Source organism: Zingiber officinale, chromosome 4A (assembly GCF_018446385.1).
Source record: "Zingiber officinale cultivar Zhangliang chromosome 4A, Zo_v1.1, whole genome shotgun sequence".
NCBI lineage: Eukaryota > Viridiplantae > Streptophyta > Magnoliopsida > Zingiberales > Zingiberaceae > Zingiber > Zingiber officinale.
Window position 1 is genome coordinate 1,927,941 of NC_055992.1, and position 16,766 is coordinate 1,944,706.

Below are 16,766 nucleotides of genomic sequence, written 5' to 3' on the forward strand. Positions count from 1 at the left end.
TTTTTTAAGTTAAAAGAATTTTATTATAGTGAAAAAAAAATAAGAAGAATTTTTCAAAATGATACATAATTTTTAAAATAGTTTTAAAATGATTTTTAAAAGTTTTTAAAATAATTTTTAAAAAATTTGGAAATAATTTTAAAATAATTTTTAAGTTTAGAATAAAAATTTTTAAGTTAAATATAAAAATTTTAAAGTTAAATTTAAAAATATTTTTTTTAAGTTAATTTTTGTTTTAAAATAATTTTTTTTAAAGTTAATTTAATTTTTAAAATAATTTTTAAAGTTAATTTAATATTAATTTTTTTAAAAAATTAATTTAGTTTTAATTCGAAATTTAATTTTTTTTAATTAATTCAAAATTTAATTTTAATTTGAAATTCAAAATTTAATTTTAATTAATTTTAATTTAATTTGAAATTCAAAATTTAATTTTAATTTGAAATTCAATTTAAAATTTGAAATTTAACTTTAATTAATTTTAATTTAATTTGAAAATTAATTTGATCCTTATTCATCTCACCCGATCTAGATTATCAATCAGGGAATTCTATGATTTTGTGAGATGAAATTGGTTTGATTACAGAGTTTTGGTTTAACTTGTGTTAGATTCAGACTTAGCTTTGGTTTCCACAAATAGGCATTCTTCGGATAAACTTCTAAGCTTGGTGAGTCACATGGACATCATTAGAAGTAACCAACCTTTCGAGGTTTTCCGAATAATCCTATCCACGGAACTTAGTACTAAATCTTGGTCTAACTGGTTAGGATTCGTTTAAGGGTAGCTTCGGTCAGTTTCACTTGGCCAAATGCACCAGATCGAAGCCATATCTTTCTAGAAATGCGATGCCCAAGCTTCCCTAACGTACTATCATCCAAAAACTTCACCAGTACCATGAGTCAAGTTAAACTTGGTCTCTTTTTAACTAATCCTAATTACCCTGCCGGGTTAGTTTGTTTTGGGTTACCCTGTCGGGTAGGTTAGTTTTGGAGGTGCTAGCTATTCTGGAGCCTCCCCTTGAATTATTGGCCATTAATTTAGATTTTGGTTTTAGGTTTGTATCGATTCTTTTTATAGTTATGGTTAACTTGGTGATAATTTTGTTGATTTTTAACATGTTTAGATTTTGAATTTGATTTAGGTTTGTATTTTGCATTTTGGTTTGGTTTATTCGATTTTATATAATGTATTTTTTCTTTAGGTATATAATATTGATTAAGTCCTAGTTGCGTGGTCAGACACGCTTTCGGAACCCAAGCTAGATTGGTTGATTTATATTGGGTTATTAATGATTTGAAGGTTTTATTTGAATTCGACTTATATCCTAGTCCGGTTTTATTATAACATGCTTTTTGATTATTTAGGATTAAGTCTAGATTTTTTGATCTTGTTGTGAATTTTTCTAACATCTCTTTTAAATTGTTAATCTCATTTTTTAATGATAAATTCTCCTCCTCAAGTGTTAGATCTTGAGTTGGATTTGAATTTTTGATTTGTTCCTTGAGGTTTTGATTTTCCTCAAGAAGTGACTTGTTTTCATTTTCTACTTTAGTTAATTTACTATTTAAACAGGAAATAATTCTAAAAATTTTTTTGTTTAAATTAAAATATACCTCATTCGAGTCTTCGGAAACGAGTACGGACTCGTGGCTTGTTTCGGGTTCAGACCCGTCTTCATCTTCTGACTCGTCTTCTGTTTCAGCTTCGTGGGCCATCAGTGCGAGGTGGCTCTGATGTTTCTGTTCTTCTTCTTCCGATTCGTCCGAGTAGTCGTCCCACGTTGCTTTGAGTGCCTTCTTTTTGGTTGGCTTCGGTTTGTCGAACTTCAGTTTTGGGCATTCGTTCTTGTAGTGTCCCTTTTTATTGCATCCGTAGCAAGTCACGTTCTTTTGTTCTGAGGGAGAACTGATCTTTTGAAGGTCCTTTTTGCTGAAGCTCCTCTTTCTCCTGGTGAACATTTTTCTTACCAAGTTCACCTGGTGTTCTTCGTCTTCGGAGTCTTGATCGGAGTCTTCTTCAAGTTCAGGCTTGCTTTTCTTTTCTTTGGAGGAACCTGCAAATAGGGTTATACCTTTCTCGGCTCCAGCATTAGTTTGTTCGTGTAATTCCAATTCACAGAAAAGTTCATCTAACTTTAACTTAGAGAGATTTTTAGAAATTTTGTAGGCATCCACTATTGATGCCCACAAACTATTACGTGGAAAAGCGTTTAATGCGTGCCTTATTAAGTCTCTGTTTTCCATCTGATGGCCTATCGCATGAAGCCCGTTGAGGATGTCCTTGATCCTCGCGTGAAGCTGATTCGCCGTTTCACCTTCCTGCATTTTTATATTAAAAATTTTATTTAAGAGCAAGTCTCGTTTGGTTACCTTGGCGTCGCTCGTTCCCTCGTGCAGCTCGATCAACTTGTCTCACAGCTCTTTAGCGTTCTTGTGTGGACCGACTCTGTTTAGTTCTTCTCTTGTCAATCCGCATTGTAGAGTGTTGATTGCTTTATTTTCGGTTGACGCCTTCTTCTTCAAGTCAGCTGTCCAGTCTTCAGGATCCAGTATATTCCCGGAGGTGTCTGCCGGAATCTTGTAGGGTCTCGTAACGCTCATCCATTGGTCAAAGTCTGTTTTGAGGTAAACCTCCATGCGCTTCTTCCAGTATGGAAAGTCGTCCCCGTTAAAGAGTGGAGGTCGTACTGTGCTGAATCCTTCTTGTTGGGACATTCTGTGCACAGGTAAATAACAAAAAAAAAATCCCAAGACTTGGTCTTGGATTAGTAGTGCGGGAAGAGAAAAATAGAAAAAAATCTAGATTCGTGTTGCACTAATTTAAGTTAAACATACACCAGTTTTAGAATTAATTGAAAGAAAAAATTCACCCGATTGGTGGTTGCACCAAATCGATGCTGACTCGATACCACTTGTAGGACCGTTAGATTCGATGGAGGGGTGAATATCGATTCAAAATTATCGAGAAACGCAGCGGAAAAGTAAAATAAACACAATGGTTTTACTTCCGGAACTGTGACGACTCCTACTCAAGGCCCGTGGTCCTTGACCACTTCGTTGGGCAATCACTAGCATCGAAATGATGATTACAAAAGAACGATACAGGGAATGCTAATGAAAACGAAAACAAATACCGACAAAAGGGAAAAGAGCGGGCGTAGTGTCGGAGCTTTGTTGGCGTCACAGGCAGCAAGACCAGCAATAGAAGAGTTCTTAGCTTGATTGATTGATACTGAAACTCCTGCCTGGGGCTTCTTTTATATGCTGTTCCGGGCCGCCTGGAATGTGACGTCATTGCTCAAACCGAGATGCTCCACATGGCGGCGACTTGGCTAGATAGAATTCGCCTTCCGGGCCTCCGGCGCCGGATCCTCGGCGCCGGACCACCTTGTTCGAGAAACTCCTTTTCCCGCAAAAAGTTAGTCCGAGGCAAATATACATCACAGAAAACATATTGTTAACACAGTTAAAGTTCAACAGATGGATAAAAAGAGTATGACTTAGATTCCGTCTTTCCGAGACCGGAATCTAGTCACGATCTCGACTTAGACATCCGAAATGGATCTAAGCCTGATCGACGCCTAATGTCCCCTTCCCGGGAACGCGTCCTCACAGTCACTCCCCTCCAGTGACTTACCTTACTTACCTGCCAGACGTCCGGTCAGCCCGTCGACCCGTCTGGACTTCTCGCCAGCTATCCGGTCAGCCCGTCGACCTAGCTGGACTTCTCGCCAAGCATCCGGTCAGCCCGTCGACCCGCTTGGACTTCTCGCCAGCTATCCGGTCAGCCCGTTGACCTAGCTGGACTTATCATGTACACTCGATCAGAGTGTTAGATAACAACGAACCTAACTAAACCTGATTTGTCATTCATCAAAACCTGAGTTAGACCGTTAGTGCTAACTGCACCAACAGTTTCATCATCTGAATGGTGTTGCCATCCGACTTTGACAAGTCGGATCGTTTTGTTCTGCAACTGACGCTCTTTACAGTCCAAAATCCGCACAGGAACCTCCTCATAGGATACATCTGGCTGAAGTGCAATAGATACATCAGTGAGAATATGCGAAGGGTGTTGTACGTACCTCCTCAGCATATATACATGAAATACTGTTAGAGTGTATACTAAAAGCCTAGCTTTTGGTATAAACATTTATCTAGAAATAAGAATCACATTGGTCAAATGTTATGATAAATGTAGTTGTTCAATTAATTTATATTGTAGATAACATGGTGTGTGGTGTCACACACAGAAGATCATGTTATCAGTACCTTATAAATTATAAACAGTAGCTCACGACCATAATGGAAAGGAACAAACCATTGGAAGGTCGTAGTGTAATTAGGTATTAGTTTATCTTAACTATATAATTACACTAGTACACTTAGAGTGTATTGAGTAGGACCATTAGAGGTCGTTTCTTTTATACTGACTTTATAAAGAAACAAAGACCTCAGTTATTATGGAAGTGTGTGCTCTTAATCCTAATATAATAACAAGCACATATATTTGATATTTATTTCTTTAATTTATCAATGGGTGAGATTTAGTTCGATGAATCAATAAGCCCGATAAGTTGGGAAATGATATCACTTATAGTGTGTGTTGTTGATTATAGAAGGCGTGTCCTAGTGATCTAGGTTGAGAATGTCCCAAGAGAAGCTCATAAGGATTGTCATGTTAAACCTGCAGGTGGACTTAGTCCGACATGACGATGAAGTTGAGTGGTACTACTCTTGAGCTAGATATTAATTAAGTGAGTTGTCGTTAACTTACTTAATTGGTGGGCATTGTTATCTTAAACACAGGGAGACTAACACACTCATAATAAGAAAGAGCCCAAAATGTAATTTGGGATTGGTGCGGTAGTTCAATAATAGTTCTTTAGTGGAATGAATTATTATTAATGAAATTAAGTTGTGTGTTCGGGGCGAACACGGGATGCTTAATTTCATCGGGAGACCAAAATCAATTCCTCCTCTCGGTCCCTATCGTAGCCTCTAGTATATAGAGATTTATACCCACCGCATACCCACCTTCTTACCCATCCAATGGGCCGGCCAAGCTAGCTTGGAACCCAAGCTAGGGCCGGCCAAGTCCAAGTGGATGAGGCATGTAGGTGGCCGGCCAAAGCATGGGTCCCAAGCTTAGGTGGCCGACCACTAGAATATTTAAAAAGGATTTTTATTGAAATCATTTCTTATGTGGATATCATGATTTTAAAAGAGAGTTTAAAAATTAAAAATTTCCTTTTATAACTTTCTACAAAAGATTAAGAAAAGAGATTAATCTCTTTCCTTATTTGTAGTTTAAAAGGATGATTTTAATTTTTGGTAAAAACTTTCCTTATTTGTAAATCACCTACATGTTTAAAAGAAAGTTTAAAATTTGAAATCTTTCCTTATTTGTTGATTAAAGGAGGATTTTAAATTTTAAGAAAACTTTCCTTTTTAATCATGTTCATGATTTAAAAGAGAGTTTAAATTAAATATTCTCTTTTATAAGTCTCTACAAAAGATTAAGAAAAGATTTGATATCTTTCCTTATTTGTAGATTGAAAGAGATTTTAATTTATAGAGATAACTTTCTTTTTATCCACATGTTTAAAAGAAAGATTTTAATTTATTAAATTTCCTTTTTATAAACCAATCATGAAGGGATAAAAATTGTTAGAAATTTTTTATAAATTTCTGAGACAATTTAGGAAGTTTTAATTAATTTAAACTTTCCTTGTTTTGGGGAGAAGAGTGGCCGGCCATTGAAAATTTAAAAGAGAAAATTGTTTTAATTAAATAAATTTTCCTTTTTAATGGCAAAAGAATTAAGGAAGGTTTTATTAAATTTTCCTTATTTGCCAAGATCAAGGATTATAAAAGAGGGGGTAGAGGTGCCTTCATGGTTGAACAACTCTATTCTATTCTTCCTCTCTTTTCCTCCTTGGTGGCAGGCCCTAGCTTCTTTCTCTTCTCTTCTTCTTGTGGCCGGTGGCAATCCCTCTTGGAGCTCTTGATGGTGGCCGGTTCTAGCTAGGAGAAGAAAGAGAGAAAGGAGGTTTTGTTTCTTGCATCCCTTGGAGCTTGGTGGTGGTGGCCGGACCTCTACTTCTCTTGGAGAATTTTGGTGGCCAAAACCTAGAAGGAAGAAGAAGGTGCTTGGTGGTTCTCATCTCGGAAGATCGTTGCCCACACAATGTCCGAGGTTAGAAGAGGAATACGGTAGAAGATCAAGAGGTTTTTCTACAAGGTATAACTAGTAAATTTTATTTCCGCATCATGCTAGTTATTTATGGAAATAATACCAAATACAAGAGGCTTACGTTCTAGAATTTCGAATATGTTTTTTCGATGCTGTGTTCTTTTGTTTTTTCTTTTCCTTGTGATTTGATTGTTCTCTTTGGTTAACCTAAAGTTATTTTAGGAAATTAAATATTAGCTTTCTATAAAAGGTTTTGTCTAGTCGGTGGTGGTTGCTCCCATATCCAAGAAGGCCATGTGCCTCGCCACGTCAGTACTGGGAACCAATTATGGAAATTAATATTTAATGGAATTAATAACTTAAGGAGACTTGGGTCGAATGTGTAAAGTTCCGCAGGAGATCCAAGTCAAAACCTAAAAGAACAAATAGATTAAGTTTTGGATCAAACGTGTTAAGTTTCGCAGGCGATCCAAAATTTAATTTAAAAGAACACATGGTAGCTAGGAAAAGGTTCAGACCTTTGTACAAAATTTTTGTACAGTGGAACCTATAGGTTTTCCGAGTAGCAACCAACAAATACATCATGCATCCCGGCAAGTGATGGTGGTAGCGCCAGCCGATAAGCTACCTCACCTATCCTCTCAAGAATCTGGAAAGGTCCAATATAGTGAGTTGCTAACTTACCCTTCAACCTAAACCTTTTAACTCCTTTTGTAGGGGATACCCATAAGAATACATGATCATCTACGGAAAACTCCAAAGGTCTCTGTCTCCGATCCGCATAACTTTTTTGTCGATCCTAAGCTTCTGACAACCTGTGCCTGATAGTACGAACCATCTCTGCATCACACTAAATGCTCTATGACCCCAAGATCTGTTATTCCCCAACTTCTTCCCATAAGGTGGGAGATCTATATGCTCTGCCATACAATGCCTCATAAGATGCCATCTGTATCACTGAATGATAACTGTTGTTATAAGCGAATTCTACTAAAGGTAAATGATCCTCTCAACTACCTCCGAAGTCCTTGACACATGATCTCAGTAGGTCCTCTAATGTCTGTATGGTACGCTATGATTGATCGTCTGTCTGGGGGTGGAAAGTCGTACTAAATCATAACTCGGTACCCATAGCCCGCTGTAGACTCTGCTAGAATCGTAAAGTAAACTGCGGATCCCTATCCAAAATAATACTGAGGGGTACACGATGAAGTCTGATGATCTCTCTACAATACAATTCTACTAGTCGATCCAAAGACTCTGTCCTACGTATTGGTAGGAAATGAGCAGATTTAGTTAATCAATCAACAATTACCCAAATCGTATCATGTGCTCTCCGTGTCCTGGGTAAACCCACAACGAAATCCATCTAGATATGCTCCCATTTCCATTCCGGTATCTGAATCTTCTGAAGCAAACAGCTAGTCTATGATGTTCAACCTTCACTTGCTAACATGCAAGACATCGTGCAACGAAATCCGCAATGTATTTCTTCATGCAAGTCCACCAATATGAACGTCTCAGGTCCCTATACATGTGTGTACCACCAGGATGAATCACAAATCTGGACTGGTGTGCCTCCTGAAGTAGGTCTTCTTTCACGAAAAGTGATTTAGGAACACACAATCTCCCCTGGAAATACAGAATTCCATTTCCATCGCAAGAAAACCATATCTGCTGTCCTGGGATAATTCTGCTACATAAAAACTACATATGCTGATATGTAGCCTGAGCTTCTTTAATCCGCTCATCAATGGGTGATTCGACAACCATAGATACAAAAATACCCTGCTCAGTCAACCCTTGCTCTACTAATCCTAATTCAGAAAATTTCTACACCAGTTCTGTAACTAACACTCGGTGACTAGCCAGAACTCCTCGGGATTTCCTACTCAAAGCATCAGCTACTACATTTGATTTCCCTAGGTGGTAGTTGATTGTACAATCATAGTCCTTCAAGAATTCCATCCATCTTCTTTGTCTTAAGTTCAATTTTCTTTGAGTAGATAAATACTTAAGACTTTTATGATCTGTGAATATCTTGAAGGCAATCTTGTATAGATGATGTCACCAGATTTTCAGTGCAAATATGATAGTTGCTAACTCCAGATCATGCACTGGGTAATTCTTCTCATGCTCTTTCAACTGACGAGAGGCATATGAAACGACATGTCCATGCTGCATGAGCACTACACTTAACCACTGTAATGATGCATCTGAGAAAAGTACGAAGCCATCATCATCAGAAGAAGTACCAATATAGGTGCAGTAATGAGTCTTTGCTTGAGTTCCTGAAAACTCGTCACGCAAGATTCTGTCCAGCAAAACTTCACCCACTTTCTGGTCAGCCGAGTCAAAGGCAGAGTTATGCTAGAGAAACCCTCAACAAACCTTCGGCAATACCCAGCTAGACCGAGGAAACTACGAATCTCTTATACGGACTTTGGCTGCTCCCAACTGGTAACAGCTTCTATCTTTTGTGGGTCTACGGATATGCCACTGCTAGAAATAATGTGTCATAGAAAACCCACAGAAGATAAACAAAATGCATATTTGCTGAACTTTGCATAGAGACATTTTCGTCGAAGCGTCTCTAAAACTATATGGAGATGTTGTCCATGTTCCTCCTCGGACCGAGAATATATTAGAATATCATTGATGAATACAATCATAAACTGATCCAAAAACTCGAGGAATATCCTATTCATCAGATCCATGAAAATTTCGCTGGAGCATTGGTAAGCCCAACTGACATTACCAAAAACTCATAGTGTCCATAACGTGTACGAAATGTTGTCTTCTGTATATTTGAATCCCTCACACTGAACTGATGATAGCTAGAGCGTAGATCAATATTTGAATATACACAAGTATTCTTGAGTTGATCAAAGAGATCCTCTATACGCAGTAGGTGATATTTATTCTTAATAGTCACTACATTCAACTGTCGATAGTCGATGCATAATCTCATTGATCCATCCTTCTTCTTCACAGAGTACTAGGGCTCCCCATGGAGAAACACTGGGATGGATAAACCCTCTATCCAGCAGTTCTTGCAACTGTACCTTCAGCTCCTCCAATTCTTTAGGTGTCATGCGATACAACCCCTTTGATATCGGTGTTGTACCCGGAATCAACTCAATCGTGAACTCCACTTGCCTTTTTGGGGGCAAGCTAGGCAATTCCTCTGGAAATACATCAGGGTATTCCCAAACTATAGAAATGTCCGAAGGTTGTGAAGTATGATTCCGATCAATCTTAATCATAGATAACAAATACTACTGACAACCTTGGGACACTAATCTCCGAGCTTGCAATGCTGAGATAACATAAATCCTATCATCCTTGGTACCCTTAAATACCCAAGATGATCGATCCGGAGGTCTAAATGTAACCACCCTCGCGCTGCAGTTGACGGTGGCAAAATACTTGACCAACCTATCCATACCCAAAATAATGTCAAATTCTAGCATATCCAAAACCTGTAAGTCCACCATAAGAGTCAGACTCTCGAAATTCAATAGACATACTTTAATCTCTTGACTAATATTTAGTATCTCCCCCGAGGGTAAAGATACCGCTAATGCATGCATCCAACGAACCAGTAATCTACAAATCTTACCCAGAAATACCCAGTATCTATCAATAATTCAGCAGGAAATGAATAAATAATAATCATACCCTGAAAGTCTAATCCCTCGACCCACTGTGTATCCTCGCGTGTAATTGTTAGAATGTATACTAAAAGCTCAGCTTTTGTAAATATTTATTTTTGAAATAAAAGAATCACATTGGTCAATATCTACATTTATTTATAATTGTTCAATTAATTTATATAGTAGACGACATGGTGTGTGGTGTCACACACAGAAGATCATGTTGTCGGTTCTTTATAAATTATAAACAGTTGCTCACAACTAAGATGGAAAGGAACAAACCATCGGAATAGTCGTAGTGTAATTAAGTATTAGTTTATCTTGATTAATAAATTACACTGGTACACTCTAAGTGTATTGAGTAGGACCATTTTAGGTAAGTTCTTTTTGTACTGACTTAATAAAAGAACTAGACCTTAGTTATTATGTAAGTGTGTGCTCTTAATCCTAATATAATAACAAACACATATATTTAATATTTATTTCTTTGACTTAGCAAAGGGTGATGTTTAGCTCGATAAATCAATATGCCCGATAAGTTGGGAAATGATATTACTTATAGTGTGTGTTATTGATTATAGAAGAAATCTGTATCCTAGTTATCTAGGTTGAGAATGCCCCCAAGAGGAGCTCATAAGGATTGTCATGTTAAACCCTGCAGGTGGACTTTGTCCGACATGACAATGAGGTTGAGTGGTACTACTCTTGGAGCTAGATATTAATTAAGTGAGTTGTTATTAACTTACTTAATTAGTGGACATTCGTTATCTTAAACACAGGGAGACTAACACACTCATGATAAGAAGGAGCCCATAATGTAATTTGGGATTGGTGCGGTAGTGCGATAATAACTCTCTAGTGGAATGAGTTATTATCGATGAACTTGAGTTGTGTGTTCAGGGCGAACACGGGATACTCAAGCTCATCGAAAAGCCAAAAGCAATTTCTCCTCTAGGTCACTGTCGTAGCCTCATTAAAGTCTTAAGTCCATCCAAATGTAAGCCCATCTTGGTGTCCAAGAAGGGGGCCGGTCCAATGCTTGGTGACCAAGCAAGGGCCGGCCACATCCTCTTCTATAGGGGCCGGCCCTTTGCTTGGTGCCCAATCATGTAGGGGTCGACCACAATAATTCAAACAAGGAGGGGTGTTTTGAATTTTTAAAATCTTCTCTTTATAGAAAACTACAAGTTTTAAAAGAGAGATTTTAAATTTAAAAACTTTTCTTATTTGAATTAGGTCACATGTTTTTAAAAGAAAGTTTAAAAGTTTTAAAACTTTCCTTTTTTAACCATTCTCATGGTTTAGGAAAAAAGAAAGAGAAGTTTTAAAATTTAAATTTTCTATCACCATGTTAAAAAAGGAAATTTTATAAGAGAAGTTTTAAATTTTAAAACAAGGTTTTAATTTTTAAAACTTTCCTTTTTTAACCTCTGCTTTTGGAAAGAGAGCTTGTAAAATTTTATAAGAGTTTTTCTTCTTGTAAAATTTTATAAAAAATATATTTCTTTCCTCTTTGGGGCCGGCCACCCTTGCTTGGTGCCTAAGCAAGGTGGCCGGCCAAATTGAAATTAAAATAAAATCATCAATTAATATTTGGTGATTGATTCAATCAAGAGGAAAGAAAAGAAAAAATTAAAAGGGAAAAGGAAAAACTAGAGGAAGATTTTAATTTTTGTAAAAATTCTTCCCTTATTTGCCTTGGACAAGTATTATAAAAGAAGGGATGAGGAGGCTTCATGAGACACAATTCTTAATCTCTTGCTTAGAAATCTTGGTGTGGCCGACCCCTTCTCCTTCTCCCTTTCCCTTTGCTCTCTTCTCCTTGGTGATGGTGGTGGCCGGATTTTAGAGAAAGAGAAAGAAAGCTTTTGGGTGGTGTTCATCTTGGAGGATCGTCGCCCACACGACGTCCAAGGCGAGGCGAGGAATACGACAGAAGATCTCGAGGTCATTAGCATACAAAGAGAAGGTATAATTAGTAATTGTTTTCCGCATCATGCTAGTTATTTCTTTTTGTAAGAATTCCAAACACAAGAGGCATTATATCTAGTTTTTTGAATTAGTTTTTCGAGTTTGTGTTTTCTTTGTTTTCAAATTTGTGATTCGATTGTTCTTTTTGGTTAACCTAGAGTTATTTAAGGAAATTAAATATTAGCTTTTCTTAAAAGACTTTGTCTAGGCGGTGATGGTTGCTCCCATATCCAAGAAGGTCATGTGCCTCGCCATGCAGTCTTGGAAGCCAAATTTAGAAATTAATATTTAATGGAATTAATAACATAGGTGGATTTGAATCAATAGTGTTAAGTTCCGCTTGCCTTAAGTGTAACAATTGTATACAGCTACACTCAATTTTTTCATATTTTCAGAATATGAGAACACAATTCCAGCAAATTCATATTTTCTACAGCTACACTCAATTTTTCCTTATTAAGTGTAACAATATGATGGTTTCTCTTTTTGTGAGGAGTAACTTTATATTTTGCAAATGTATCAACATCCTCATAAATTTCTATATTAGAATCATGAGATAAGCACCACTCATGTTGAAAACACTTGTATACCTCAGGAGTATAAATTTCACTAGCATACTTTAAAATCTCAATAGGAAACATTAAATAGGGAACGATTGTATTAGATTTGAAATCAGCTTTTAATTCCTCGTATCGACGATCATCAAGGAGTCTTTGGAAGTGACTGAAGAAGTTTAAAAACTTGTGTTTATAAGTGACATACTTTTTTCACAATACTATTCATGCTCTCACTTCTTTCGGTTATAGTCATATCCGCACAAAACATTTGTCGTCCATATACAAAGTCCATTTTTCCTTGATGTTGTACATACGCCTCAACCAATCATTGTCTTCAAGTGCATACTTGGTTAACATCATGTTCCATGCTGAAATAAAATCTTCCTCTTCATCAAAATCATATATACATGAGGCAAAATCTTTAGCAAAGTCTCTAAAGTTAGAAAAAAACTCCACTCAAATGTATGATAGCATTTTGATAAATATGTCAAATGCACAAACGATGATGTGTTTCAGGCCATCTAGAAGCTAACGTCTTTGCCATTGCTGCATCTTGATCTGTAAGAATAGTAGTTGGCTTTTTCTCACCCATAGCTCTAGTTAATGTATCAAATAACCACTCAAAAGTCAAACTAGTTTCATCATATAATAAAGCAACACCAAAAAGTATGGATTGTTTATGATGATTAACACCTACAAACAATGCAATTGGTCGACCTTCATTGTTCTTTCTGTAAGTTGTGTCAAAGCAAACAACATCTCCAAAATTAGCATAATCAGCTCTCATCTTAGCATCAGACTAAAAAATATTAGTAATCAAATCATCTTCATCAACTTTGATAACATAAAAAAAATTATGATCATCAAACTGCATTTTCTGCAGATATTCCAATACACCCCCTGTATCCCCAACTCTCATATTTATTGTTCTTTTGGATCGCAAGTAGTTTTTATAATCCTCAGGAATAAATCCTAAATTCTCCCTCCCACCTACTTGCCTCACCATAAGATTATGAGATGCTTTTGGGGGGATTCCCACATCACTTGTCATCTCAATCTGTATCGCTGCAGAAGAAGAAATATTCCTATGACTTCTATAGAGGTGTGTTTTGCTTGGACTTGAGAGATAATGATTATGCTCTTTAACAAACTGCACCACAGTGTTCTCCATAATGCTCTTTGATCCTAAGTCTGTCTTTAAATCAGAATAACAAATGTAGAATGAATCAACTGACAAATCTGGTACCCAAAGCTCTCTGAGAGTCTTTTCAGTGTTCTCCATAATGCTCATCAAGTCTGAAGTTCTGATCACACTGAAACTCTAAAATTGCTGATAACATACAAGAGATTTCCTGATCTTACCTGAAACACTCATGCAAATATCATCAAAAGACACAAGAAATAGACAAGATAACACACATGCATACAAGAGATGAAATAATTAAACCCCTAACATTGTTTTTAAATTTTTTTTTTTTTTGCAACCACAAAAAATAAAAATAAGAAAAGAGAGAAAATAGAAAAAACAATCCTAAGATTATCAAACATTGTTACTTTTCCCCGGCAACGACGCCAATTTGATTATCGCCCCAATTTATCGCGAATTGGGCATCAAACAATGAAGTACCAAACCCCTCCTACACTAATGTAGCATAGGAATGACTTGGGTCGTCCGCCAACGAAAGCAACGATAGGATGGTAAACTTAGGATCGTATGTTATTTCTATTTTTAGGATTTTTGATATAGAATTGGAGGTTTTGGATTTTGATTCTAAATCTAACAAATGAAAAGCACAACAAGTAAAAAATTACTCTAATGCGGAATGAAATCTAACTAAGTGTCCACAATTAATCCACAACGCATTGTCACTCTACGCTATGGGTTAATCATCAACACGATTAAACTAAGAAATGAAATAGCAAAGCATTTAAATAAAACCTAATATAATAAATGAAAGACAATGCAAATAAAGAAAACTATGTCTATCGTAACTAACCATTGAAGATTTTTCTACATCACATTGTCACACTACGATACAAGATTATCTATCAATGGGATTAAACTAAGGAATGGAATAACAAAGCATAGAATTAAACCTAGAGCATTAAAGAAATCTAATCTAACCTAACGGTATTCAAATGAAAACTAGAACTTAATGAAATTGAAAGAGCAAAACAAAGCAAGAATTAACCAAACTAAAATGCATCAAAATAAACCTAACCATTGGTTGAAGCATTTCATCGAACAACGTGTAACTAATTAAGCATAGTAAGTGCAATTTAAACATGAAAGGTCAAATTAGCTACAACCATTCAACAATAAAACTTCAACATAAGTAAATTAACAAAATTAACAGAATTAAACTAAGAAAATCTAAACTAATCCAACTACAATTCACACATCCGCTTCCGATTACCAATGACTATCTTCGTCGTCACACGAAGACCCGGCTTCAAAACCCCCAAAACCGGTGGACAACAGTGAAGAACTCTGCTGGTTGCTGCACCTTCGACACGATGAAGATGATACGAATCCTTCGCTGGAAGTTGGCTGGAAATGAATGTGGACTGCTGTGAACTAGAACGAACCGCCGCCTGCTGCTCCTTGCTCTGCCGCCTGAACCCCAAGCAGTGGAGCTGCCAGGAAGAAGCTGGACGGTGGAGATCACACTGGAGAACCCCTCCGGCGAGGTGGATTGGGTCGGAGCTCATTGCCACCACCGAACCTTGAAGCCAAGCTTTTGCAACCCGCTGTGGTCGGCCTCTAGAGTTCGAGGGAAGAAGATAAACGCCAGAGAACCCCTCCGGCGAGGTGAGCTTGACCGACGGAGTCGTTGCCGTCGCTTGCAGCCGCCTGGAAGAGTGTCTTGCTGTGTCGTCGCCGCTGGAATCAAGAAGAAGAGAAGTAGAAAGTGGTTGGCCGGCCGGCGGCAAGGAATGTAAGAAGAGGTCGCCGGCCGGAGAAAGAAAGAAAAAGGAGGCACGGTGTGGGGAGTTGTCGCCGCTGCCCTAGCTTTGCGCGAGGAAGAGACGCGAGCAGAATAGAAGGAGATGCGTTCTGTGCCTTGTGGGTGAGGAGAAAAGGTAAGTTTTGGGTTTCGGGTTTGGATCCATTAGGGCTTAGATCCGTATCCAATAAGAATTGAAATTAGGCTTTAAGAATTGGGTTTAAGGATTGGGTTTTAAGAATTGAATTGTTGGCTCAATTGAGCTCTTCTCTTGATCCAAATTGGAGGTGAATTGGACTTGGATGAGGATAATCTCTATGGACGGTCCAGATCTCTTTAAATGAGGATGAAGGCTAGATCACTTGATCTGACTGAAGGGACAGGATCTCTCTAGATCAAGATCAACGGTCCATATTAATTCAACTTGATCTTCCTCATTTGATTTCCAAATCAAGCCAAATTCGATCCGGTTCGACCTTAATCCATGGCTCTTTGAATTTCCTATAAAATCACATAAAAATATGAAATTAAATTCTATAAATTGCAGAAAATTTACAATTAAGTCTGAAATGAATCCCTATTCGTAAATCATGATATAAATACAATATTAAGTGATCCGGCGGATAGAACAGGGGACTCCCATTTTGAGGGGTCAACGCCACGTGTAAGTCAAAATGTCAGGTGGTCGACCGGAGAAGGGCGGACCGGGCGACTGACCGGAGAAGGATGGGCCGACCTCCCGGGCGGCCGACCGATGAATAACCGATGGCAAAAGGCGCCCCAACAGGAGTCGGAGTTCCGGCGCTCGATTGAACAGTAACGAGGGGCCGAGCGGAAGTCATGCTTGGCCGAAGACATAAGGTAACATAGTGCTAACAGTCCCTACATAGCACCTTACCGAAGATCTCCCCAGCATACCGATGCACACGGCAGGCCGGACGTGATGTGAGTGCCGTCCGGCCGGACGGCGCGTAAGATGAGTGCCGGCCGGACGGACTCCCCGCCTAGCCGGCCGGACGGACGCCCCGGCGGGTGGTAGGTAGAGAAGGACAAGGAACATCTTATGACAGCTGTCAAGTCCTATGACTAGGCCATACTCCAAGTCTGGCGATGAGGTGCTCCGTTGTCCCATCGAGGACGTGCCGGGACTGTAGCAGTATGGTGTCAGGTAAGCTTTCTGACAAACACATACCGAGGTATGGGCTAAGGACACGTGTTTGCCTCGATAGGAGTGCGTAAGATCTTTCACCGCCCTATATAAGGAGCCTTATACTTCGCCGGAGGTACGCGTTCTGATATTTTTGGAGCCACTTCTTCACTGTTTGCTTGCCTGACTTGAGCGTCGGAGGGTCGCCGCCGGGAACCCCTTCCCGGCCCGACTTCTGTGCAGGTTCGCCGGAGTTTCGTACGACCCATCGGAGATTTACGCCAGCGACTC